At 36.3% G+C, this 19,860-nt stretch overlaps 1 pseudogene; it reads right to left on the reverse strand.

Annotated features, from left to right (window-relative positions):
* LOC131149641 (ABC transporter B family member 20-like) overlaps window positions 1-19,860 on the reverse strand; it is a 48,912-nt pseudogene that overhangs the window by 20,225 nt on the left and 8,827 nt on the right.

Genomic DNA, 19,860 nt, shown 5'->3' on the forward strand with positions numbered 1-19,860 from the left:
TGAGTGGTAAAAGTGCAAAGCGTCATTTGTAGAGAATGCCCTAGTGAATATTTGTTAAGGATTCATGTTACAAAGATATAACAAGTTTTACGCTAGTTGTCAGCTACCTAACGCAACTCTACTCCTTTATCCAGGCTTGGGACCGACTGTGTACAAAGATAATTTGTGTTACACACAAGCTTTGTGTAAGAATCAAAAGTTTCATGTTTTTTTTTTTATGCAAACTTATTTCACAAAGACCAAAAGACCAAAAACCCACACAACCAACCCTAAGCAATCTAAACTAAAACAATACAAATCTAAGCCAAATAAGTCTACTAAAATCCTATCCTATGTCCAGTTTACAATTTTCTAAAGCACGCTCTAGAACTAGATCTAAAATCCATACATACATCACAATGAACTTAAGTCTAAAGCATGCAAATTCAACTTGTGAAACAAAGCTAGACTAGAATCAAAAACATGTGCCATAATAATAGTGCTCCTATCCGATTCCTCTCAAGATCTGAAAATAGTAATCACCAAAGAAAACTAAAAGAGTGAGCCCAAAAGAATTCAAGGAAAACCACTCTATCCCGTAGGATACATGGTGGGGTTGCTTTGTCATTAAAAATCCTTGCATTCCATTCTGTCTAAAGAGTCCAAAGGATGGCAAAGATGACACATCTCCAAAGAAATGTCCCTTCCTTTCTTCTCTCAAAGACCCTTTAACATACTTTTAAAAAGGCTTCAACTGTCCATGGGAAAACCGCAACCTCACCAAAAACTGAAAACAACATAACCCAAAGCCCCTTAGCCACCTGGCAATGAAGGAACAAGTGTTCATTGAGGAAATATTATTGATGAAATCAGAGTTAGGAGAAGGAGCAATCTCTTCTGATCCTCGATTGATTGCAAAAATGAGATTACTGATTTTTTCTCCAATTTATTTACCAAGGACATTGAAAGTAGGCCAATGATTGAGGCTCAAGAGGTTGGAGTGGAGCCCTATTTCTAGTCGTTAGACGTGTTGGTTGGAAAAGGCATTTTGAGGAAAAAGATAGAAATGAAGTGTTTGGGATGCATAGGGATAAGGTTCTAGGTCTAGATGGTTTTACCATGTCCTTTCTTCATGATTGTTAGGATGTGGTTAAGGCTGATGTGTTGAAGGTCTTTTGTGAATTCGATTTAAATAGAGTCAAAGGAAAAAGCTTTAGTTCTAACGTCATAAACTTTAGTGCCTAAGAATGATCAGGCTTCAAAAATTTTTGATTTTTGACTTATTGTTCTAGTTACAAGTGGGCATAAATTGCTGCAAAAGTACTTGCAAATAGGTTGAGTATGCTATTTCTCAAGCCCCAAATGCTTTCACTAAGAGAAGATAGTTTGTGGATTCTACTTTGGTGGTGATAATTTGTGGATTATACTTTGGTGGCTAATGAAGTAATTAAGGATGTTCATAGGAGGAATAAGAAGCAACTAATTGAATTGGATTTTGAGAGGGCTTATAATAGAAATCAGCTAGAATTTCTTGGATAAGATCTTTACTAAAAATGGTTTCATGGAACAAGTCGCGAGGTTGGATGAGGGTGTGCTTTTCAAATTCTTTCTACTCAATCATTGTCAATGGGAACCTAAAGAGTGTTTGACTTAGAACTTTGACAGGGGTTAGGCAAGGGGATCCTTTATCTCCCCCCTTTTTTTGGTTCTAGTTATTGATACTTTGAGTAGGTTGATATATAGGACTATGGATAGAGGTTATGTGAAAAGGAATGTTGTTGGTAAATAGGTTGTGTCTCATCCACAGTTTGAAGACAATACAACATGGTAATTGCAAAGTCAAGGCAGTGAGCAATTATTTGCTTAGTAGAGCTAGACTAGATAGAAGGCATAGCATAAGTGAGTCAAGAACAGGATATAAGGCAACAAATGGGGGGGACAAATGATTCTAGGAGGCATTACTCATCTTTCTATTTTTCGACACAAAAAATGGGAAATTCCCATGTTCTTTCTTGTGCTTGTGTCTGTAAACAAGAGTTTCCCTTCATATGGTTCAAATCATTCTCAAATGCCCAACGAATGACATTCTATTGTACATCAACATGTGAAAAATCTTTGTAGGTGGGTAGTACTAGTAATATTCAATTATAAGATATAGAGATATGTAAGCATGGGACTTGAAATCTTGAGATCAAAGGTTCGTTCTAAAGGACTGTAAAAGGTGAAAAGCCATGGGAAGATACCATCTGTGATCCATGGATCTTAGATTGTAAAACCATAACCAAGCTTTGTATCTAGTCTACACTCTTTATGCTTTTCAAACTTAGATGAGAAACTAATTCCACACTACTGCTGAGTTGTTTGACTTATCCTCCAAGGGATTCGTGGAATTTCTATGGATTGCACTGAAGAAATCTACCAAAGGTAGGCAAATAGATAGACTCTTTTTTTTCCCTTAGAACCCTCCGAAACCTACCCCCACAAAACCCCATTGTCGGAAACAATCTGACGTGCCCCCACGTGCCAGCACGTGAGAGTGTTTTTTACCATCTTTTCTTCTTCTTTTTTTTCCTCTGCCATGTTCTGATTCCCTCTCTAGACAATATTATCAAACTATTGGACATTGTCCAAACATCCGACCTTTTTCGACCACGCACTCGTGGTAATCCGTTAGTTTTTGTTCCGTGCTTGTAAAGGCTTCTTTGTGAGTTTCTTGGAATAGTGGCAGTGTTCACAAGTTAAGATTGTGAGGCTGTGGCAGGGCTATCTCAGTTGGTAAGTTGTTCACTTTGTCCGTTGTTGTGTCCGTGCTTCACATAGTTTGTGATTGTTCCAATTAGTTTTGATTGTTCTTCTTATTTGACATTGGTGTGGCTGCAAGTTTGTGAGTGTTGGGATGGAGTATATGAATCCCAAAAATATGTTTCCTTCATCACTGCCACATATAACAACTCAAAATTTGGATGGAAAGAATTATGTTCAATGGCCTAAATCTATTCGGGTTTATTTAGTAGTATTAGGAAAATCTGACCACTTGCTCTGATCTAATCCTTCTGATAAGAAGAGAAAATAAGTGTGGATTCAAGAAGATTCCTTGGTTGTTTCCCTTCTGTGAAATTTGATGGAGCCACAAATTGCACGGATGTGTATGCATTTAGATACGTGTAAGGAGACTTGGGATGCCAAGCTTCTAAGCTCTAGTAACATTATACTTATGTATGATTTATATCCCTACTTGTATATTTAGGTGTGTGTCCTTTGTTAATCAATTAACTCCTGGGGTGGATAAGTTGGATCCTCGTGTTATAAATTGTCTTTCTAGGCTACACATATACTCAAAAGGGATATCGTTGTTATAGTTCTATGCTGCATCGCTTCTTTGTTTCTACCGATGTTACCTTCTTTAAGTCTACACCTTACTACACCCAGTCCCTCAGTGCTTTTGAGCTCAATGAGTCTCTTCCTCTGCCTAATCTTCCAAATTCTACTTTGCTATCCTTGCCCAACCAACCATTTGAGTCTCCATGTAGTTTGAGTCCTTCTTATCGTCTTGATTATCCTAATTTGTAGGTGTATTCACAAGGATAGAGTCCCCAGATATACCACGTTGGTTCCGTGTCTGATGATCACGCCTAGTCAATCTCCTTGTGTTTGGAATGACTGCACTGTACTCACATCCCTTCATATTATGTTTTGCATCTATCACTCTTGTTATTATTGTATGCTCTATCATCTACTGCCCTTCCTAAATCTGTTTCGAAAGCCTTAGCCCTAGGTGGAGGAATGCTATGGTTGAAGAGATGAATGCTTTACAGGACAATGGCACTTGGGACTTGGTATCTCTTCCTCCTAACAAGTCTATGGTTGGTAGTTGCTAATTATATACTATGAAAGTCAACCCTAATGGTTTTGTGGCTCGTCTAAAGGTTTGTCTTGTTGCTAAGGGGCATCTAAAGTGTATGGTTCGGATTATTCTGACACTTTTTCTCTCATTTCCGAACTTATATTAGTACGTCAGTTCATCTCCTTGCCTACTGCTTGTCAGTGGCTGCTGCATCAGCCATGGTCTTACATTTCCACGAAATTGTAGAAATTTTCGTCGAAATTTTTGGTTTTCATCACCCTCAAAATTGAAATGGCAATCAATTTCCGTCTTGCATAATTTCCATCAAAATCTCAATGAATCACCTAAAATTTATCGAAATATCGAAATTTTAGCGAAACTTGTAGAAGTTTTAACTATACAATGAAATTTCCTCAAAATTCAAATGCGAGATTTAAGAGTGAAGTGAAATTTCTCTCTTAATTTATTTTATTTATTTTTATCAAAACAAAATTATTACAAGTGCTTTTGAAATTATATGACAAAATAAACTTACAACAACATTTTATTAACCATTCATGTTTAAATTAACATTATTTGTATAATAAATAATATTTAAATGACTTATGAATTTTATTTGTACAAAGTCAATATGTTTAATTACATTATCTTATAAATATGTTTGATACACACTATACTACAACTTACTTTTCCACCTTATACACAACATAGATGTATTTAACTTGAAATATATTAGTTCTAAAACTTACATTATTATGTTTGTTAACCGCTTTTAAAGTTTCACAAAGAATTCCATGTTTTACTACTGATTTTCGTTGTTTTTTCAAATTGAAATTGAAATTTTTATCGAAATTTCCGTACTTTTGGAGCTTCAAAATTTGATTCGAAAACGAAATTTAAGACCTTGGCATTAGTTAGATATGAAGAATGCCTTATTGCATGGTGACCTTAAGGAGGAGGTCTATATGGAACAACCACCTGGGTTTGTTGCTCAGGAGTCAGGCTTAGTGTGTCAACTCAAGAAGGTGCTATATGGTTTAAAACAGTCTCTCAAAGCATGGTTTGGTCATTTTAGTGCTGTAGTACTTGAGTTTTGTCTTTGACGGTGTGCAGTGGATCATTTTTGTATTTTATCGTCATACTTCATCGGGTAGGATCCTTCTTGTTGTTTATGTGGATGATATTATTATTACAGGTAATGATGATAAAGGTATTTAGAACTTTTTTCTACAAACTAAGTTTCAAACCAAAGATTTGGGACCGTTAAAACACTGCTTGGGTATAGAAGTATCTAGATCTCGTGTGGGAACTGTTTTGTCATAAAGGAAGTATGTTCTTGAATTGTTGGATGAAACTAGATTGTTAGGATCTAAACCGGTTGATACACCCATGGATCCTAACAGCAAGTTAGTGCCAGATATGGGTGATTTGCTACCTAATCCTGTACAATACTGGAGACTTGTTGGAAAGTTGAATTATATCACAGTCACTCGGTTGGATATATCTTTTGCAACAAGTTTTGTGCGTCAATTTCTAGATTCTCCGAGGACAAGTCACTGGGATGCAGTAATTCGCATCTTGAGATATCTCAAAAGTGCACCTAGGAGAGGTATTTTATATCGACATCAGGATCACACTTATACCCATGGATATACAAATGCAAATTGGGCTAAGTCGCCTTCCGAACGGAGATCCACAATTGGGTAATGTATCTTGGTTGGTGGTAATTTGGTTTCTTGGAAGAGTAAGAAACAAACTATGGTGGTCAGGCCAACTGCTGAATCATCATATAGAGCTATGGTTCACACTACTTGTGAACTTGTCTGGTTGAAGAACGTGTTAGAAGAATTGGGTTTTTCACATTCTTAGCCTATGAAGTTGATGTGTGATAATCAACTTGCTCTTCGTATTGCTTCCAACCCAGTCTTTCATAAGCGGAAGAAGCACATTGAAGTTGATTGCCACTTTGTTTGGGAGAAACTTGGGCACAAGCTTATTACTACCACTTACGTGAAGTCTAATATGCAGCTTGTTGATTTGTTTACCAAAGCTTTGGGGGGTGCTCGTGTTAAATTTAATTGTAACAAGCTAGGTGCATATGAGGAGGATTTTTAGAGGTTATTTATGTCTTTTAGTATTATTATTAAGTGTGTTAGTATGTTAATTAGTAAGAGTTAGTAAGGGTATTATTGTCATTAGAATGTATTTAATTTGCATTATGAATGAAGGGAGAGACCTATCTTCAAGTTAGGTCATTCATTTAATCAGAATCTCAACAGTACTCACAATCCTACAAATTTTTTATAAGGTTTCAAGTTTAAAAATAAATTTGGCAAGAGTAAGGTTGCTTTTATTAATCTTAGTGGTGTTAAGTCTTTGGAGAGGCTTCCTTAGTCGAGTGTAGCATTCTTGAGTGGCCTTTGTCATATTTAAGGGTTCCTTTAAGGGATAATGCTAGGTTTTGGGTTTAGGGATCCAATTGTGGAGAGGGTATCTAAATGTTTGGATGGGTGAAAAGGTGTTTTATTTTCACTAGGTGGTGATACCACCCTCATCCCAGCTTGTCTCTTTAGTATCCCTCTTTATTCTTTCTCCATTTTTAGGGTTCCAGTTAGGGTAGCCAAGTAGCTGGGAAAATTGAGAAAGTAATTAGAGATTTCCTTCAGTCAAGGGTAGTAGAGAAGAGGGATAATTTTGTTAGATGGAAGATTGTATGTAGATTGATCTAAGTTGGAAGGTAGTTTGGGTCTTGGAAATTTGGTGTCTAAACGGTTGCCACCTTTTCCTTTTGAGGAGAACTCCCTTTGGAAAAAATGCCATAAAAAGAAATTTTAGTTCACATTCTAATAGGTGGGATATTAATTGGGGTTTAAGATGTTCTATGGAGAGTACTTGTTAAAGTATAGCTCATATTTATATTTACTATTCCTTATAAAAAACCTGTTGTGGCAAATGGGTCTTAAATCCTCTTTACAAAAAACACTCAGGTGGGAAATTATGTGCTTTCCAATTCATTTCCTCATTTGTACCACATAATAATGTTATTCTTCCTTAATTTTAATGGGCATGGGCCTACTTCTTGGGATTTCCACTTTTGGACACCTCTAAATGATAGGGAGCTCCACGAACTATCTTCTTTGTTGTTTTGTTGTAGGGCTAACATCTCTCATGTGAGAGGGATATTCCGAGTTTGGTTTTGTATTTCGTAGATTTTTATTCTTCAAATATTTCTTTGAACATTTGACCAAATCATTTAATTCCTTTCCCCTTCATCATTTTATTTTTTGGGAGAGCTAAAGAACCTGTCAGAGGTTATATATGTCTTTTAGTATTATTACTATTGAGTGTGTTAGTATGTTAATTAGTGAGACTTAGTAAGGGTATTATTGTCATTAGAATGTATTTAAATTTGTATTATAAATAGAGGGAGAGACCTATCTACAAGTTAGGTCATTCATTTTTAATCAAATATTAACATGGTATCAGAGCATGATCCTATCTAAACCCTATTTCCCTCAGCTGTCGCCGGAAACACCATTCCCACAGCTGTTCTTCCCTAATCCACCTCCATCCCATACTAAACCACAAAACCAACCATATACTCATAATCAGATCCCCACCCCCCACCCCTCAACGACCCACCCCAAAAAACCCCATTGGCAAAGGGCCACCCACGCGCCAGCCAAATGCCGGCGGGTCCGACCCCACGCGCCGGCACATGAGATCAGTTCTGGCCACTTTTTTCTTTTTTTTCTCTTCTGCCATGCTCCGATTCCTTCTTTAGACTATATTATCAAGCTGTTAGGCCAGTTGTTTGCTCAAAAATTCAACCTTTTTCAACCATACACTCGCAGTATTCTGTTAATTTCTGTTCAGGGTTTGTGAAGGCTTCCTTGTGAGTTTTTTGGAACCGTAGTAGCATTCGTATGTTCAGTTGTGAGGCTGTGGCAGTGTTACATCCATCGGTGAGTTGTTCACCATGTCCGTGGTTGTGTCAGTGCGTCACATGGTTTGTGATTGTCCCGAATATTGATTATTCTTCATGTTTTTGGTGTGGTTGCTGTCTGTGAGTGTTGTGGCAGCACTATATCCATTGGTGAGTTGTTCAACTTGTCCGTCGTTGTGTCAATGCTTCACATAGTTTGTGATTGTCTTGATTAGTTTTGATTGTTCTTCTTGGTGTGATTGCTGATTTGTGAGTGTTGGGATGGAATATATGAATCCCAAAAATTTGTTTCCTACCTCGCTGCCGCAAATAATGACCAAAAAGTTGGATGGAAAGAACTATGCTCAATGGTCTAAAGCTGTTCAAATTTATTTAGCAGGATTAGGAAAATCTAACCACTTGCTCCAATCTGAGTCTTCTGATGAGAAGAGAAAAACGTGTGGGTTCAGGAAGATGTCTTGATTGTTTTCCTTTTATGGAATTCAATGGAGCCACAGCTTGCACGGATGTGTATGCATCTAGATACGTGCAAGGAGATTTGGGGTTATGTCAAGCTCTTTACTCCAGTAACATTACAGGTATGTATGATTTATGACAAGAGTACCTTCAGACTTTCAATTACAACAAGAAGATGGGAGCATTGCAGATTATTTTGGAGAGATGAAGCGTATTCATGAGGCGCTTAACGTCGTGCAACCTATAACTGCCGACGTTCATAAGATGCAGAAGCAGAGGGAGCAAATGACAATTCTTCATGTTATAGCAGGCTTAAGACCTGAATTTGAGGCAGCTCGGTCCCAAATACTCAGTAGTGCCAAGTTGCCATCATTTGCGGATGTTTATTCTCGTGTCCTTCGTGCTTCCTTTAGCATGCATTCTCCTGTTCTTGCATCTAGCTCTAAGAGGACAGCCTTTGCTACACAGAGTGATTCTAGTTCTCTACCATACAAATGCAAAAGTTATCACGGTGGTTTGAGTAGTCATAGTGGTAGAGACGGACGAGGCAAAGGTACTCCTCGCAAATGCACTCATTGTGGACGGAATAATCATAATATTTAGCAGTGTTGGGATCTTCACGACAGACCTTCACGTGTTGTCAATGCAGCCACCACTGGCTTCACACAATTGGGGGAATTCAATGCAACCACCAGCGACTCCTCACCTCTGGGATCAAGTGGGGGACAACGTACTATCTCTATGTCAAAGGAAGAGTATTCCAAGTTCCAACAGTATCAAGCGTCATAACAAGCTTCTCTTCCCATTGCATCTCTTGCCCAATCAAGTAAGCGCACAATATGCCTGTCATCCAGTACTTCTCGTCCTAGTCCTTGGGTCATAGACTCCGCTGCCGCTAATCATATCACTGGTATACCTAGATTTTTCTCTACTCTTCAATATCCTGCAAATTTACCATGTGTTACTCTTGTTGATGGATCCACTACTGCAATCAAGGGAATTGGGACTGTAAATCCCACTTCTTCTATTTCTCTTCCTTTGGTTTTATATATTCCCAAATTTATTTTCAATCTTATCTCTGTTAGAAAAATTACTAAATCCATGAATTGTTGAGTGACATTCTTCCTTGATTCTGTGGTTATTTAGGATTTGAAGACGAGGAATACGATTGGCAAAGGGCATGAAGCTGGTGGACTCTATCACTTTGAGCTGCTATCTCCTTCTACCGCCTACACTATTGTTGCCACACCTTTCCAAATCCATTGTCGCTTGGGTCATCCTTCATTGGAAAAGTAAAAAATGTCTTGTTCCTAGTTTGAGTTCTATATCTAGTCTCGATTGTGAGTCTTGTCAGTTGGGAAAGCACCATCGTGTTTCTTTCTCTTCTCAGGTCAATAAACGGGGGGTGCAAGTCCTTTTATGTTAGCTCATTCAAATGTATGGAGTCCTAGTAAGGTCATGTCCAAGTTGGGTTTCAGGTACTTTGTAACCTTAGAATGACTTGGTTATATTTAATAAAAGATTGTTAATGAGTTATTTCATGTATTTTGTGCCTTTTGTTCTACAATAAAGACTCAATTTGGTTTGCCAGTTTGAACGCTTTAAAGTGATAGTGCTAAATAGTTTTTCAGTGCACAATTCACTACTTATATGACTCAGTTTGGTATTATTCATCAATCATCTTGTGCCCACACTCCTCAACAAAATTGGGTTGTAGAGTGAAAAAATAAATATCTTCTTGAAATCACTCGCACTTTATTTTATCAAATGCATGTGCCTAAAATGTTTTGGACTGATGCTGTATTTACTGCTTGTTATCTGATCAACCAAATGTCATCCTCTGTTCTTAGTGGTAAAATTTCGTACTCCATTCTCTTTCCTAATTCACCTTTATTTTATCTTCCTCCTCGTATATTTGGGTGTGCGCCCTTTGTTCATTAACTAACTCCTAGGGTGGATAAGTTGGATCCTCATGCTATAAAATATGTCTTTTTAGGCTACTCGTATACTCAAAAGGGACAATGCTGTTATAGTCCTATGCTGCATCGCTTCTTTATTTCAACTGATGTTACCCTCTTTGATTCTACACCTTATTACACCCAATCACTAAGCGTTGTTGAGCTCAATGAGTCTCTTCTTCCTAATCTTCCAGATTTTACATTGCTGTCCTTTCCCAACCAACCATCTGAGTCTCCATGTAGTTCGAGTCCTTCTCATCGCCTTCATCATCCTAATTTGCAGGTGTATTCACGACGAAGGTTCTAAGGAAGAGAGTCCCCTCTAGATTCTACTACCATGCCTTTGGTTTCCTCGTCTGATGATCATACTTCCCATGATGTTAATCCTCCTGTCACTATTCAAAAAGGTAAACGCACATGTACTCAACACCTCATTTCCAACTATGTTTCTTATGACTCCTTATCACCCTCCTATTATTGTTTTGTCATTGCTCTATCATCTATTATCCTTCCTAAATCTATTTCGTAAGCCTTAGCTCATTTGAGGTGGAGGGGTGCTATGGTTGAAGAGATGAATGCTTTACATGACAATGGCACTTAGGACTTGGTACCTCTTCCTTTTGACAAGTCCGTGGTTGGTTGTCACTAGGTTTACACTATGAAAGTCAACCCTAATGGTTCTGTGGCTCGTCTAAAGGCTTGTCTTGTTGCTAAGGGATACACTCAAGTGTATGGTCTGGATTATTCCGATACTTTTTCTCCAGTTGCCAAACTTACATAAGTACATCTGTTCATCTCCTTGGCTACTACTTGTCACCGACCTTTGCATCAGTTAGATGTAAAAAATGTCTTCTTGCATGGTGACCTTAAGGAGGAGGTTTATATGGAGCAACCACCTGGGTTTGTTGCTCAAAGGGAGTCAAGCTTAATGTGTCAGCTCAATAACTTTATATGGTTTAAACAATCTCCCAAAGAATGATTTGATCATTTCAGTGTCATAGTATTTGAGTTTGGTCTTCGACGGTGTGCTGTGGATCATTCCATGTTTTATTGTCATACTTCATCGAGTAGGATCCATATTGTTGTTTATGTGGATGATATTGCTATTATAGATGATGATGATAAAGGTATTCATATTCTCAAACTTTTTCCACGGACTAAGTTTCAGACCAAAGATTTGGGACCATCGAAATACTTCTTGAGTATAGAAGTATCAAGATCTCGTATCGAAACTGTTGTGTCACAAAGGAAGTATGTTCTTGATCTGTTAAAGGAAACTTGCTTGTTGGGATCTAAACCGGCTGATACACCCATGGATCCTAACAAGAAGTTAATGTCGGATATGGGTGATTTGCTACCTAATCCTGGACAATACCAGAGACATTTTAGAAAGTTGAATTATCTCAAAGTTACTCGAACGGATATATCTTTTGCAATAAGTGTTGTGAGTCAGTTTCTAGACTCTCTGAGGACAAGCCATTGGGACGCAGTAATTCGCATCTTGAGATATCTCAAAGGTGCACCTAGGAAAGGTCTTTTATATCGTGATCAGACTCACACTTATATCCACGAATATATAGATGCAGATTGAGTTGGATCACCTTCTGATCGGAGATCCACCACCAGCTACTATATCTTGGTTGGTGGTGACTTGATTTCTTGGAAAAGTAAGAAACAAACTGTAGTGGCCTTTTAAAGGATTACATGGTACGATTGGATCGAGTAAGCCCTTATGGAATAAATATTCAGCCACTTGTGAACCTTCAACCGGCTACTGTATCTTGGTTGGAAGTAATCTGATTTCTTGGAAAAGTAAGAAACAAACTATGGTGGCAAGGCCAAGTGCTGAATTAGAATATAGAGCTATGGCTCACACTACTTGTGAACTTGTCTAGTTGAAGAACATGTTGGAAGAATTGGGTTTTCCACATTCTCAACCTATGAAGTTGATGTGTGATAATCAATTTGCTCTTTATATTGCCTCCAACCTGGTCTTTCATGAGTGGATGAAGCACATTGAAGTTGATTTCCATTTTGTTCGGGAGAAACTTGTGCAGAAGCTCATTACAACTGCTTATGTGAGTCGGACATGCAGTTTGCTGATTTGTTTACAAAAGTGTTAGGGGGTGCTCGTGTTAGATTCATTTGTAACAAGCTAGATGCTTATGAAATTTATGATCCAGCTTGAGGGGGAGTGTTAAAGGTTATATATGTCTTTTACTATTATTATTATTGAGTGTGTTAGTATGTTAATCAATGAGAGTTAGTGAGGATATTATTGTCATTACAATGTATTTAAATTTGTAATATAAATAAAGGGAGAGACCTATCTTCAAGTTAGGTTATTCATTTTTAATCAAATCTTAACAGTATCCTCTAAGATAAAGGTGTTTGCTTGGTTGGTTGTTCTTAATAGAGTTGACACCTACAACCTATAGCAGAGTAAAATGCCTTCGAAGGCGTTATCTCTAGATGTTTGTTTTTGTGTTTTAAGAGCTTATAATTTGCCTCACCTCTATTTATGCATTGCTCTCTCTCTTGGGGGATCTAGCTGGGTTATTTGTTTGCTTTTGGGGATAAATAGGTTAGCTTAGAATTTGTGAAAAAATTATCACAAATCACTTTTACAGGTGGTTCTCAAACGAGTGGTAATGGTTTAGTCTTGTGCACTTGTCACATCATTGCAATTTTATGGAAATTTTGATGGAAAGGGATGCTCGTATCTCTTTAGAGAGGAGGAATTTAAGTACTTCTTTTACGATTAGGTTTAGTCTTGGCTTCTGTCTGGTCTTTTGCAGCTTCTTGCTATTAGAAAAGATCAATGTTTTCAAAGGCTCAATCAACTTGCCTTGAGGCTCGCCTCAAGAAGGTGCATGCCTGAAATGCCTTAAGACTCAATCTAAAATAACAAATCCCAGAAAGTACAATGCATTATGCACTGAAGCTTATGCAATTCTACCAAAGGCATGCCTTTTGCACCTTTCTAGTTAAGGCTTATACATTTTGGGTGTGTGAATCTCAAGTTAAATTTAGCTAGAAAATTCTAACTACATGCTTATATGAAAGGAACTCGCACTATGAGATGATTTCTAGAACATTTGAACCTCAACCTTTGCAAATCTGCATATTAGATCTGAAACTAATTTGAACTTTGTAATGTTGTAGCTATCTCTTGCCATGATTTACTTAATGAACTTAGGTTGGTACTTTTTGAAATGGCCAATAAGTAGTTTATGAATTATATTTGAACTTTTTTTTTAACATTTTATTTGTAATTTTCTTAATTGTTTAAAAACTAGTGCAATATATTTACAATTTTTTTCTAAAAATAAATACTTAAAAGGCTTATGCCTCAATGCTTATGCCTTGTCTCTTAGGGGTTCTTCGCTTTTTAAAACAATAGAAGAGACAGGATATTTTAACTATGTGGTGTAAATGGGACGTTTTTGTCTCTCTAAGGTTTTTTATTAGTAATGTATAATCTTGTCTTCATCTTCTCCTCTTCCCTCATCCATCTCTAACTTTTTTCTTTTTTTCTTTTTTCAGACACACTATCTTTTGTATTTTTTTTCCTTACCTTCCCCTTATCAACTCTCAAATCTGATTTCCTGGTTGGTTTAAAAATCATTTAGGAACATCGTAGGATGCAGCACATTTTCATGGTGGTTTACTGATGTAAAGTCAGTTACACTCTGTTTCTAGTATGCTGTTGTTGCTGTTCTGGTGTTCAATGGCTAGTTATGGCATGATGATGCTGTTTTTGATGTTGTGTGTTCAAAATTGATTGCTTGCAATCTTGTACCAATTGCTGGTTTTTTTAACATGAAGATATAAAGAAGCCACTGCAATTGCAGGAATTACTAAGCCAACTAAAGGCACAAAAATAGAGGCAAGTTTAGAGTTGTTATGTTATTATTTATTATATAATTTTTATTTTTTATTTTATTTATAAAAGAGTGTATCCCCAAGCCACAAGGCTCCCCACTTTGTGAGGGTATAGGCAGGGTCATCATAATTAGTGCAGCCTTACCCCTGCTTTTATGCAGAGAGGCTGTTTCGATTGTTATTCAATGACTATTCCCTGTTCATGCGAGGACTCGCTTCTAGTTGCTGCCTAATGCATGTGGCTGCTGGGGCACCAGGTTGTTTCTTAAGTGCCTGCAGTGCTTGTTGTGGTATGCCCTCTTCTGCTGGTCGACTAATTCCTCGAATTATATTGTAACTTCAGCCATATGGTCACAGCTTTCTTTTGAAGTTCTGGACTTTTGAAGTTCTGAAGTTATACTTTGTGCATGTTTGTGCTGCCTGATTTCGCATTGTTGCCATGTTATTCAATTTCAATATTTATGTGGGCTGATTGTAGGGTATCAAGGGTGGTCTTGATGGCCTCTAAAGAGAGAGCTTTGATTTGAAAATGTTGTGTACGTGCATATTAATGCGATTTGCTGCAGTCTCATCCATCTCCAAATGCTAAGGCCTTGTCCTTAGTATAAAAAGTGCAAAATCAATGAATGAAAAAAAGCTTCTATCAATATTGTGTCATCCGAGGCCTCTTTCTAGTTAAGGTTGTGTGTATTATGAAGATTGGATGAAAGAAAATGACATATTTCTAGTGTTGAGAAATAGCATGGAGCCATGAATTGCTGCAAATGTGATGTTTCATAGAACAGCCAAGGCCAGATTGGATGATCTGTGAAAGCTTCTCAAAAGATAAAAATCAAACTTGTGTTTTTGACTATGAGAAGTTTTCAAATATGACCAAGAGGTAGATCTGTTAGTGAGTATTGTAGCACTAGGGTGTGTGAGAGGAAAATAACATCTATCAACCAGTTAGTTTCAACTTTGAGATGATTAAGAGGCAAATAAGCAGGGTTCTTGGCTGCCAAGTTTTTGCCTAAGTTTAGGGAAGAAAAGTCCTTCTAGACAAATAAGTTAGTAAAAGTAGAAAAACAAATACAGAACCTGCTGAGCAATACTTGCTGCTTCAGCATAGGCATCTTGAACATCTTCGGAAAGTTTGTGAAGAAATATGATAGATAATCCTCCTGCAGCAACTATGAATCGGCCAGTGGCTAATGTTGTGAATGCAATCTGCCAACAGTTGACAAATCCAATGACAAGACCACCAAAAAATGTTGCCAGGTTATGAATACAATTTCCAACCTGTCACAACGTACGTCATTACTTACTGTTGCTTACGAAAAAAAATGGGGGCAAAAAAAAATGAAACAAAAACAAAAATGGCAGCATATGTCATCTGAAATATACCTTTTCACTGAGAGCAGACTGAATTAGTAACACACTGCTCAAACCTTGGCTCACAATGTCCCCATTATTCCCATATGTGTCAAAGAAACTCATATCCTGGTTAAGTAATACTTGAACATAGACCTAATGACAGCAGTGTACCTTTTGCCAGTCAGAAACCTCTATTACATAAACATCTATTACATAATGGAAAATTTAACTGAATGCAGCAAAGAAGCTTCATCTACAGGATGGGAACATAAAATAGCAGCAATGAACAATAAAAGATTAATACTCACCTATACAACCAGCAACAAAAACACCAAAGACTAAACAAATAATGTATAAAGCATGCTGCAGAATGTATAAGAAGATGCTTCAATTAACCATTTAACACAATATTAACACATTCATACAAGTTCTGATTTTACAGAGTGAAAACTGAGGAACAATTTGCTCTGGACTAACTGAAATTCAAGAACTGGAAAGAGAAATCATCGTGCAACAAACTAATACAGGGTAAATTGCATCAATAGCCCCCAGACTACCACTGTTTGTTCATATACCAGTCCCAAACTCCAATTTGCCTTACCATCAACCGTTTTTAGCGAGCTATCCCAACCATTGGTCGCAGGAAGATTCCCCAACTGAGGTACAATATCCTAGCTGCACTGGTTCCCAACTCTCGAAAGTGTTCTAGTTTCGTCCAACCATTAGCTTCAATTGGGGATTTTGGACAGAATTCCACGCTGATAGCAACAGTATCCAACTAAATTCCTCCAACAGCCCCAAGATTAAGTTTCATGCTTGCCCCCAAACTAAAAAGTTTCATCTTCGTCCCAAACTGCTGTGTCTAATAAAATACTAAGATTTTGGAGGAGTGTTTGTGGACCGTGTGCAATAGTTTCGAATTCCGTTCAAAATTCCCAATTGAGACTAACGGTGGGATGAAATTAAAATTATTTTAGAAGTTTGAAACTCATTGTGAGAAACTAAAATTTGGTGACGGATATGAAACATAAATAGTTTAATAATTTACCCATTAATGCAAGACAAGAAGCAGGATCGAATGCATTAGAATTCAGAAACGTAGTCAAGAACACGAGGAACGGTGAACTACGGGGATCGTTATCAAGAACCACTTGAGTCAACTCGTGAAAGAGCGTTTGTCACCTCCCTGAACGATTGAAGCTGACTAAGCGAAAAACCTTGCCAAATAAATGTAAGAAGACGATGAGCGCGGTTCCATGGGACGCAGCAGCGAACGACCCAACAGCCATGAGAACCCAATCAAGCCTTTCTGCGCACGCAAACAACCTCAAGAACGGCACGGCGAAGGCGGCTCCGTCTCCTCGACATCCTCAACCTCCTCCTCATCCTCCGCCTGCGTTCTATGGGTACTCGACTGGACGCACGAAAATGGCGACTCCGGAGTGAACGGATGAATGTGAGGCGGGAACCAAACAAACAGCCCTCTGGATACCATCATCTTCGTCGGTATGTTACAGGAATCCTAATTCACCAAAACTCCGGAACCGGCAATGCTCGAAAATCCAGCACAGTGATAGGTTTTTCTTTCATTTTGATTGAATTGTTGCAGATGGGTATTTTTCCCATGAACCGATCAAACAATTAAAGATACCCATGTCCGTTCCTAGGAGTTTTTTCCCGTTTTATGATTAACAAGAAATAAAATATAAAATAATACTCTGAATAGAAAATTTTTTCCCAAACTAATGCTCACGTAATCTCGCAGCATGAAGCTGAGAGATTTAAACTGATAGTCAATGAAGAGTGGACGCGTGGTAGCGTGCAGACGAAATCTCGCAGCTTCATGCTGCGAGATTTAAAGACAGACGAACAAGATTTAAACTCAGGGCCAATGAGGGGCGTACGTGTGGCAGCGTGCAGGCAAAATCTCGCAACTTCATGCTGCAAGATTTAAAGACAGACGAATAAGATTTAAACTCAGGGCCAATGAGGAGCGGACGTGTGGCAGCATGCAGGCAAAATCTCGCAGCTTCATGCTGCGAGATTTAACTTAAATTTTATGTTTTAAATTGTAAATATATAAATTTAAACAAAAATTTTACATAAAAGAAATTATTGATTATAAATAAGTCTTTTGTCATAAAAATTTGGATAAAATTCAAAAAAATATTTCAAAATATGATTCTAATCCCTGAATTTACAAAAAATACTACAAAATTTCGTAGTATTTAAATTTATTATTTAAATTTAAATTTAAATTTGTAAAAAGGGAAAGTTATAATTAAATTTAAATTATAACTTTAAAAATTAAAATTTAATTAAATTTTATCTAAAGAAATAAATTATCTAAAAATTATGATTTTTACGAGGATTTCCCATGCAATTTTTTCTAATTTATTAAATAATAATTTTGCCATTTGATTTTTATTTTTACCTCTTAATTTTTTCATTTAGCAAGTCTAAAGAACAAAAGGAGAGTGCAAATTTGTCATTTTATTGTGTGAGAAAAGTAATGAACATTAGTAATGTTGTTTTTGGAGTACCAAGGATATCATTTTTATTTTTGATATAAATATTATTAATATAACTAAATTAATTAATTATTAATGCATAAGCATTTTTTTAAGGTAATAAATGTTAATTTGCGCTTGTAATGAAGGGGAATTTTCAAATGAAAAAATTTAAAATTAGTTTTTCAAAACACATATATTAATTCATGCTTTAAAAGAACTATATATATATTATTTTAAGAAAAAAATTGTGAATGCTAAGGGCTTGTCTACTTATTATCTGTATCCAAGCGTGAGATGCAAAATATGCAAAATTCATATCTCGTAAAGAGTTTTTAAAAACTTATTTTCATGAACATATCAACTATTGTCCTTCAAAATTTTAATTTTTTTTTTCATGTTTTCAAAGACATATTTTTGTACACCACAAGAATATAAGATATATGTTATATAATCTACTTTTGAATATATATATATATATATATATATTTACCTCTTATACAAGGCCGATTCTAATATCTTGTATAAGGTCGATTCCATATCATATTATAATTCCTCTCCTGATAGTGAAGTTTCTTATCACATCCGTCCATGGAGCGGGCATAGCCGAACCACGTAAATTTTTATCTCATCTCTATTTGTTTATTTTTCTATTTATTTTCTGCATCTTTTATAACAACAAAATCTTTTTTAAAATTAATTAATTAATTTTTAAATAATATTTTGTGTGTAAACTTAAAATTAAAAAATACAGTTCTTAATTAACAAATAATTCAGTAAATTTAAATTACTTGAATCAAAAGAAAATGTAAAGTGGGCATGCGCAGATCTGAATGCTTCAGAATTTGGGCTCGGCTTCGACCCTGAGTCAATAGTTAGCGATCTGCTGTGGAGTGACCCATCTGGGTCTGGTGCTCGTTTTTTTGCTTTGGTAGCGGCAGTCCTCGTCGTCTTTGGTCGTTGCAGAGGAGGAAAAACACGCCGAGAAGGGAGGGGAACACTTCATGCAAAGGCCATGCAAATACTGGATGGATTAGCGAGATTACTAGAGTCATTTTGGGGAAATATTTTCTCAAATATGATATTATTTAATATATTATTTTAAAATAAAGATAAAATTGAAAAAAAAAAAAAAAAAACTCATCCTTTTTACCCTCAGAAGGCCTATATTTATAGGTATGTTCCTTATTCCTAACTTAAATTTGATTTACTAATTAAATTTAAATTAATCAATCAAATTTAAAACTAATTTGTTAATTAAGTTGATTAGTCAATTTAAATTATTCAATCAATCTTAATTAACTAATTCATTTTCAGTTATGATTTTCTAACTGAAATTCATTTTTGTGTGCAGGTGGCAAGGATGGAATTAGAATATCCGGTCTTTCTTTCTTTATTTCATTTTATGTATTTTTGTTTTGTTTATTTATTTTCAACGTAAAAAAGATACAATTTTCTTGTATTTTATAATTTTTTTTTTTATATTTTCTCACTTTATAGAAATAAAAATAAAATTTTCCCAATTTTTTTTATATAAGCCCCAGACAAAATAAAGTGTCTACATAACCTTTAATTTGAAACTTTAATTTAATATCTAATCATTAAAATCTCAATTATAAAAATTTAAACATATTAGATGAACACCATCATCATAAACTTTGCTCAAACACTCTCAATGCTCATCATCATTAAGATAAGGGATGGGTTATCACTTATCGATTCGTTCAAGCCCAATGGGGCTCATGGATCAAGAAAGGAAAGAAATACAATTAGCATAAAATTGAACTTTGGGCCATGATGGACAAATTTAGCTTGGACAACATAGTCGACTCACGCTCTTAGGGGAATAACGAAATCAATCGAAAGCCATGAAACCGATCGAACTACACCGAACCTAACTATACCAATTAATTTTTTACACCATTCGAT

The sequence above is a fragment of the Malania oleifera genome, chromosome 2, assembly GCF_029873635.1.
Source record: "Malania oleifera isolate guangnan ecotype guangnan chromosome 2, ASM2987363v1, whole genome shotgun sequence".
In the NCBI taxonomy this organism is placed as follows: Eukaryota; Viridiplantae; Streptophyta; class Magnoliopsida; order Santalales; family Ximeniaceae; genus Malania; species Malania oleifera.